Source organism: Echinops telfairi, unplaced genomic scaffold (genome assembly GCF_000313985.2).
Source record: "Echinops telfairi isolate 266 unplaced genomic scaffold, ASM31398v2 ScPeMD7_3533;HRSCAF=4204_0, whole genome shotgun sequence".
Taxonomy (NCBI): domain Eukaryota; kingdom Metazoa; phylum Chordata; class Mammalia; order Afrosoricida; family Tenrecidae; genus Echinops; species Echinops telfairi.
In genome coordinates, this window is record NW_022107431.1 from 66,107,376 (window position 1) to 66,116,962 (window position 9,587).

Genomic DNA, 9,587 nt, shown 5'->3' on the forward strand with positions numbered 1-9,587 from the left:
GATTCAGTGCCATCCTTTGAGATAAATTCTTCTCGGGGGAGGGGCAGGCATCCACTTAGTATTTGGGGCTGGGACCAGCCCCCTAGACCTCTCCACTGATTCCCTACTCTGCGCGGGCATGTTGTCTTCACACCTTGGAGCACTGGGTTGAAGTTTGCGGGGGCAGGGGACGGTAACCCACCCAATGGGAGGGTATTGTTTATATCTCCACAGGAAAAGAGGGACCAAACTTCAACCCAGTGCTCCAAGGTGTGAAGACAACATGCTGGGTTGGTTCTTATTCATGGTTCCTCTGTGTAGAATAGAACAGAATGGAACATTGCCTGGTTCTACACCATTTTTCTTGATAATTGGCATGTAGGACAATGTTCTGCTCTGCATAGTTTTCCTTGGCTGGTGGCATGGTGGGTTATGTGTTAGGCTGCTAAGAACAAGATCAGCAGTTCAAATCCACCATCTGTTCCACAGGAGAAAGATGAGGCTTTCTATGCCTGTAAAAATTACCGCCTTAGAAACAAACTCACAGGAACAGTTCTTCCCTGTCCTATAGGGTCGCTCTGAGTCACAATCAACTCAATGGCAGTGAGGTTTTGTTTGTTTGTTTTGAGAATTTTTAAAAGTACATCACAAGGCTGAGGCACAGGTGGTGGTCAACCTTTAAAATAGGTAACTGCATCAACCATAGGCAATGCAGCTGGGAAGAACCTTACAGAAAATGGAGCTCTATGCCCTCATTTCACAGATTAAAGAAACAAAACTCCAAAGCAATGCAAAGACACCGAGATGTTTGTGAGCAGCACACGTCCAGAAGACATCCTCCAGAATCCATAGTTATTTCTACCATCATTCGTCCACAAACTTCATCGACACCCCACCCAGTGGTAGTCACTGTGCTTGGCGCTGTGAGAATCATAATTAGTAGGATCTAGTCTTTTCCCTCAAAGAGTTCAAGGACTGAGATTTCCACCAAGACACTCTAAGAGGTTATATGATATTTTTGCACAGCACAGTACGACCACAGATGAGGGTGTGACTATATGCTGTAGAGACCACATCCAACTCCACACCAGCCCAAGGGCAACTGGCACAAGGCAGAGATCAGCCATGCCAGCACCCTCCAACTTCCTTTATCCTATTCTGACACTAATTGTTCTTCCCATACCACTCACCTTTTCCACTGGGTTACTGGGTTTGAGAATCCTTTGCAATGACTATACAGAACTCACCGAAAATACTGACAATTATGGGGATTTGTTAGAGAAGCTAATGGATTACTATGTCAGGATCAAAAAAACATTAAGGATACACTCTTGGGTCCACAGCATTGCCTCTTCTCAGTTAGTAACCATATCCCTTTCGCAGCCACATGGTACCTTACCTCCTTGTTGTTCCCTGAGGTGGGAAGCCCACCGTTCTGCCTCACAGAACAGTGGTGTTCGTGGTGCTCTACAGTGTGAGGCTTTGCCCCAAAGTCTCAGTGCTGTGGTCTCTGGTGCCTCTGGCTGCCTCGGGCACTTCAGACAATGATCTTATACACACCCTCCTGGTGATTTGCTTCCTTGATAGTACCAAGATCTCCTCTCTCGGCCTTGAGACGGCTCTCTCAGACTTAGAGGAATGAAAAAGCTGACGGTGCCCCCTGTCAGTGTTCCCCACACCTGATTTGTATGGTCCCACCTGACCATGTGGTGGAAGGTCCAAGGACATGGGTTGAAGAGCCACATTTGAGCAGTTCACTGCACCACAGCACACCTTACTATAGGTGCAGAGAAGATCCCAAAAAGGAAGTGAGAGCAGATTGTGAAAGATTCAGTGGAAAGGCAAGAAAGAAAAGAACATTCCCGGCAGAAGGAAGACCATTGAAAATGCAGGAGGTCATAGTTCATTATAAACGTTGAGGGATCAGTATATGTTCATTTAGATAAAGTAACATGGATAGTGTCTTGGTTACCTAATGCTGCTGTAACAAAAACAACACCACAAATGGGATAACTTTAGAAACAAGACATTTTTTCTCTCTCTCCGTTTTGGAGGGTTTTGAGTTCCAAGAGGAAATTCCTTCCTGGTTGGAAGCGTAGGAAACTGATTGGTTTGCAGGTAATTCCTCACAAGATCTCTTTCTCTTCTGTGTCTGAGTCTATTCAGCCTTTTTCATAAAAAACAACTCAGAAGAGATTAGGTTGAGAACTCACTTGACTCTGGTGTGACCTCACTAACAATAAAACAAAACCTCTCCTTCCAAACAGGGTCCCAGTGCCAGCTCCCGCAGTTAAGATTTCAACGTGTCTTGTTGGGAGCCAGCGTTGTAGTGGTGTAGAGAAAACACCAGTCAGTTCCCCAGAGATGGAAATCAGGAAAGTAAGCTGGACTTTGGTAAAGAAAAGCCTCTATGTTATACTGAGTGACTGCCTAATAGAAGTTGAACCTTTAAAGGATCTTAAGAAAAGGTGTGATGTGCTTGTAAGTCCATCCCACAGAGAAAACTCTGAGGAATTAGGGAAGCAGAAAGGGAACAAAAGGCAGAGAGAGACCACTTCAGGGGCTGGGCCAACAGTAAACATTCCCACGCTAAGAGTTGCCTCAGTATTAGAGCTATTTAGCAACTGCACTTGGGCAGATATGTTGAAGTCATGAAAATCTGTTTGCGAAATATGTAAGAAGACTTGGAAGTCAGCTGAATAGGGAGACTGGACAGAGGACTCCCACTCTTGTGGCAGGCAACACTGAGCTGAACATGATACAGAGATCTAAAATCTATGGTTACCAAGAAAGCAGCTGCAGTTTGGGGGTGGATTCGGGAAGTGAGGTGCTGCATTTCATTTTCTGGGGAATGATGTCATTGGTGGCACAGAATTGTATATGTGAAAAACTGTTGATTTGACAAATGTCATGTTGTCTATATTTTAACAATTATGAAAGAAGGTTCTGAGGAAGTTGTGTCCAGTAGGAGATGCCCTTGTCAACAGGCATTTGAAAATATAAGCTGAAGTCCAGGAGAGGGTTCTGATGGGAATTATGGGACGAGATGAGCTCACTAACTTCAAGAGTGGCATGTTATGCATTACTTGTGTTTAAGGGATGGACAGGGAAAGAAAAATCCCGCAAAGCTCTAATAAAAGCACTTGGAAATAAATCAAGAAGAGGTAAAGAGGGAATGGTATGATGATGTCACAAACCACAGAAAGTTCAAGTACACTAAGAACTGAAAGTCACGGCTTGCACGTGAGAATTAGGAAAGAGTTGGGGAACTGAGGGAGACATGTCCCAATCATTCGAGAAACTATCACTGAGGGACTTATGTTTACATGAAGTCTACTGAAGTTTCCAAAGTCTCTTTTGTTCCCTTTGATAGAACCCTGGACTGTTCTAGGGGAAGGTACAAAAAAACAACCTCAAAGGAGGAAAAAAAAATCTTGTAAAAAAAGCAAAAACAACAACAAAAAATGCAATCTTATTCCAAGCCAAAAAAAAGAAGAAGAAGATCCTAAGGCTCAGTGGCCTCTTTGGGTTATCCTGCTAATTTCTGACAGAACTGGGCTGAAGATGAAGTTTGTTCCCTCCTCCTGGGATGTTCCAGTTTCCCATGTAAATATGTTGTGAGTGGATTCCATCCAGATCTTCTTCAAAACTAACGATGGGATTTCACCTCTTTGTATAAAAATGTAAACAAAACTAAGTATAGTTTATGAAATCCTGCAACATGTAGAAGTACAGCAGGCCAATGTCCCCCAAGAGAGTATCTCATATTTTTAGTATTTCTTCTGAAGATCTGTCTGCTATTTGGTGAGATTCAGCTGAGTGATTTGGACCCAGTAGGGTTCAACATTTTTGTTGATTTAAAAAATGCTGATGCCACCTCTCCCCAAACTAATCCTTTATACTTTCAAGATCTAGCTATCACTGAAATATGGTGAATTCAAAATTTCAGTTAATGATTCTTGATATTTTAGCCTCCTGGCAGAGGTTTTGAAAATTTGGGGATAAGAAGCAAGTCCTCAGATAGGAATTATGTGTCTACATACTTACTATCTCATTAATACCAATACCACCTACATAACCTCTGCCGGGCAGGATGGAGAAGTGTTCACTGCTACAGCTAGTATCTGGAAGTCTGGTGCTAGAGAATGGTAGAAAGGCAATTACCTGCTCCTTTAAGGATTGTTTAGCTAGTAGTATTTTAATAGTGCTTATTATGTCGACTTGTGGAAGAGCCAGGGAAATGTAAGATTCGGTGTTAGTCCAGCTTGACTAGAGAAACAAATTCATGGAAACGCATATGTGTATAAGGAAGAGCTTTATATAAAAGCAATTGCAAAAAAAAAAAGCAATTGCATATTGAGAAAACATCCCAGCCCAGTCCAAATCAAGTCCATTAGTCCAATATTAGCCCATATGTCTGATACCAGCCTATAAATTCCTCTTCAGACTCATGCAACACATGCACTGACGGTGAATGTAGGAAGTGGGTAAAAGGCCAGTGGCAGTGGAAGCATCTCAGTGCTGGTGTGGGTATCCCGTGTCTCCTCCAGCTCTCTGAGTGTCTCAACAGCAGGAAAGGGAAGGCAGAGAGAGTGAGTCTGGCCTCCAGTGAGCTATTTATCTTTGTCATGCCCTCAAATGAGGTCATCACACTGTGACCTGATTGATAGGCTAGACTTCACCCCTTCGCTCAAGTTGATAGATATTATATAACTGCCGCAGATTCGATATGTGGGTGAGGAAGTTTACAATGGAAACAAGTATTGACATCACTAGAGATAGTTTCACCCTGTATGGTAAGTCACAGTGTTGCTCTACAACCTCCTCAATGGATCTCCTCCTATACCAGGTCTTTGATGGTTACCAGGGTAGTATGTTAGCCTGAGTTTTCTAGAGAAACAAAACCAGTGGAGTGTGTGTGTGTGTGTGTGTGTGTGTGTGTGTGTGTGTGTATGCACTTTATATCAAGAAATCAGCCCAGCCCAGTCCAACTCAAATCCATGGGCTAGATGCTAGCTGAAGCCCTCTACAGATTCACACAGCTGCAGGCCAATGAAGCAGAAAGCTGGAGATCACAGGCCAGTGTGTGCAGAGTCACGTAGAGCCAAGGTCTGCAAGAATGTCGCATGGAACTGACGCCTCTCAGGATAGCAGGCCACATTGGCATCCTCCAGAGTCAGGTACAAAATCCAAGCACACACGAAGGCAGAGAAGCACAAGAAAGAGAGAGAAGTTCTCAGTGTCTCACTTATCACAAAGCTACATCCCTGATGAGGCATCCCCAGGCTATGACCTGGTTGAGAGGTTAGCCCCCATCCTTATCTCCACACAGGTAGGTACCATCAAGTTGACATACCATCTAACCATCACAGACGCCAAGAAAGGAGAATAAAAATCACTGTCTAGATCATTTGGGTGAGAAAAAACGGCAATATACCTCAAAGGTGAGATCACAATATCATTAAGACAAAGACGGTTGCTGAGGTGTTCACAAGTTTCTGACAACAAAGGTAAATATTATGACATATGCAATCTTGCTGTATCAGTAACAACAAACAATAATTTACAAGATATAAGAATAAGAATAAAATTCTGCTGAAACGCAGCCAAAAATTGCAGATATTCATTTGAGTGTTACATCTTCTGGAAATGTCACCCCCTGTGGCCCCACCCCCACCTCTTAGGGATACCACTGGAACCAAAGAAACAAGAAGGTACACAAAATGCAATTGCAGCAAGACAAGAAAGACTGTGGGCTGATGACAAATGACTGGTTAAAGCCTTGTGCCTTCCTCTTTTTCCCAAGGTATACAATGATAAAACCACAAAGTGTATTTCTTGAAAATAAAAATGCTTGGAGGAAATCAGAGAATGGATCTGTGGGTAAATGTGCTGGGGAAAAATCATATTACCTTCATGATGACTCCCAGAGTGTGCTTGCAAATCAAGGTCCCTGAGAAGGACTTTAGTTAAGTAATGGGGGTAACCTTGATTTACCCAATCTTCCCTGAATGTATTGGATCATGGAGTTTTTTTCTCACTTAGTAGATGGAAAAACCTTTAAAATGCCTGTTAGAGAAAGCATGGCTTGTGAAACAAAGCCCAGCCTTCTAATCAAGGCATACAAGTAGAGTATTCCTCTACCTAGTGTACCCAGGAGAGTCCTAACTGATGCTTGTTGTGCCAACTTCTTGCCAGTGGAACATTCCCTTCTATTTTCAAGATCATCACAGTTCAGAGGATAGGTTGTGTGGCCACCTGGCTTAAAGTATGCTTCCTTCTCTGTCGGTTCCCACTCCTTCCCACTCGCTCCCAACCACACCGCAGGTGTCTTCTTACTTTTGTGTTTTATCCACACAGTCTCCTTTACCTAGAATGTTTCTTTTCCTGTCCATTTAAAAACTGAACTCCGTAATTTGAAATAATGGGAGACTAACCAAAGAGTTGCAAACATGATCTAATTCCCATACCGGGCACTTCAGACATTTTCTCTTAATGCTATTATCTTACAGAAGCGTGGTGTGTTTGTCAAACTAAGACATTAGCCGTGGTGTAATATTGTACTATAGTGTTTTCCAGGTCTGCTATAACAAATTACCACAAACTAGAGTCTGGCGGCATAGTGGGTTACACATTGAGCTGCTAACCTCAAGGTTAACTATTCAAAACCACCAGCGCTCCAAGGGAGAAAGATGAAGCTTTTTACTCCCATATAGAGTGAGAGTCTTCATCCACAGGGACAGTCCTAGGAAAACAACAAAACTGTCCTAGGCTGGAATAGTTATGGATTCCAACTCACCTCTTTCCCCCACAAAGTGGCTAACGGGTTCAAACTGATGGGCATTAGGTTAGCAGCCCATTGAGCACCACTAAGTCAACCGGGCTCCTTTGTAAACGTAGGTACAACTAAATAATAACAATCTAATTGGAACGGGAATTAACAAAGTTTGAAAGGGAAATATCAATTAAACCAGAAGCTACTTTTTAAAAAGATCATTGATATGCCTATAGCCAGAATGGCCAAACAACAACAAAAAGATATAAAGAGGGAAACAAATAACCAATATTGACTGAAAGAAGGGGTATCACTATTGATTGATTCTTGACAGGCTCAAAGGAAAAAATGGGACTCTACACCTAACCAAATTATCCAAATAGAACCAATCTCTTGAAAGAAATGAACTATCAAAATGTCCACCGCTTGATTCCACCCAGCAGCTAAACTAGAAAAGACCCGGCAATGTATTCAATGGCAATTGCAACCATAGAAACACAATGAATGGCAATCACAACCATGAAGACCCTATGGGACAGATCTATTCTCTCACTTGTAGTTGCTATGAATCAAAAACAACAGCACCTAACAAGGACTACAGCAGCAACTTGCTTTATGGGACATTCTGTTCTGCAGGGAAATGCCAGGTTCTGCTGCCAGCACCGGGTTGTTGTCCTAGAGGGTACTAGCAAGTCCTACCCAAGTGGCTTGTAAGACACCAGTGATAAACCACACTCACACATAGCAGCAACAAAGAACTAAGCAAAGGTTTTATTTAAACATGGAGTTGAGACCCTTCAGCAGGAATGACGTGGGCAGAAGGTTATGGATGACAGTGGAAGCTCAAAATTCATTTGCAGTTTCTACACATGGATTAAGCCTCCAGTGAATTCCCTCTGACCATAGACCATAATCAGTCCAGGGATGTGAATACCTTGTTATTAGAGAGAGAGCATGTTAATGGCAAATATAGTTAGGTTAAAATGCAATATCTTATTATTAGGTCTCCATTTTGACCCATTTTAAAGTTGTTTCAGTTTGAAAAAGAAAAAAAAATGTGTAAGGGAGGGGCCGGCCTCAATCTCTGCATGGACAGTCCCCCCTCCCCACAGAAGAATCCATTTCAGAGGATAGCACTGAAGCTACAGCTCAGGGAGAGGGATATGTCTGATCAGAGCACACAGGAGCAAAGGAAGGGGGAAGAAGAGAGAGTGGAACACATCCTGGACCACCAAGCCCTGAAGACGATATTCCTGCTCAGAGCAGCCAATTTACAGAGAGGACCATAGGGCAGGCCCCACTACAAGAAGACACTGTGTCCCTCACTGACTCATAGCACTACCCATAATACTATGAGGCAACACTGGAGACACAGTGCGGGAATTGTACCCAATCTGACCCCACCACACTGAGGTGAAACACTAAGGGTGTGCAACAGAACAGCAAGGGGAGCAGAGCAACAAAGTCCCCAGGGAATATCCAAAATAGACTTAGGGCGTGGCACCCCATTAGACGCCACTGGAAAACACTCCTAAAGGTCAACAAACAGACTTTGAACTATTTATAGGCTTTTCTTTCTTTTTTTTTTGTCATTGGTTTTTTGTTGTTGTTGTTTTCTTTTCTTTTGTTGCTTTGTTTTGCTCTGTCATCTTGTTTTTTGTGCACATTATTATCTCTGCAGGTCTATCTAGGTAAGATAGGGTGGATAAAAAATCTGAAAGGAAAAACAATGGGACCGGACGGTTCCAGGGAGACATGGAAGAGGGGAGGTAGGGGAAACAAAGTGGGTGTTAACAAACCCAGGGACAAGGGAACAACAAGTAATGTAAAATTGCTGACAAGGAGGGTGTAGGAGGCCTGGTAGGGCTTGGTCAAGGGCAATGTAACCGAGAGGAATTACTGAAACACAAATGAAGGCTGAGCTTGATAGTGGGACAAGAGGAAAGTAAAGGGAAATAGAGGAAGGAACTAGGAGGCAAAGGGCATTTACAGAGGTCTAAATGCAGGCTTGTACATATGTAAATATACTTATATATGATGATGGGGAAATAGATCTATGTACATATATTTATAAGTTTAGTATTAAGGTAGCAGATGGACATTGGGTCTCTACTCAAATACATCCTCAACACAAGAACACTTGGTTCTATTAACCTGGCTTTCCATGATGCTCACCTTCCCAACATGAACGCTGAAGAGAAAGTGAGTACATAAGCAAATGGGATGAAGAACGCTGGTGGTGCCAGGCTATCAAAAGATGAAGCATCTGGAGTATTAAAGGCTTGAAGATAAACAAGCAGCCATTTAACTGAGAAGCAACAAAGTCCACATGGAAGAAGCACACCAGCCTGTGTGATCATGAAGTGTTGATAGGATCAGGTATCAGGCATCAAAGAACAAAAAATCATATCATTGTGAATGAGGGGAGTGAGGCGTGGAGACCCAAAGACCATCTGTAGACAACTGGACATCCCCTTACAGAAGGTTCATGGGGAGGAAACTAGCCACTCAGGGTGCAGTGTAGCATCAATGAAACATACAAATTTCCTCTAGTTCTTTAATGGGTCTTTGCCAGGAGTCACCACACAAGCCAGGAAATGAACGTCCCGGACTGCTGGGAAAGCTAGGCTCTGCCAGGAGTTTCCCTGCAGGCCAGCCACTATCACAATCCTAATTCTACCTTACAAATCCGGCTAGACCAGAGGATGTACACTGGTACAGATAAGAGCTGGAAACACAGGTAATCCAGGACAGATAAACCCCTGAGGACCAATAATGAGAGTAGCAATACCAGGAGGGTAAGGGAAAATGGGGGAGAAAGGGGGAACCAATC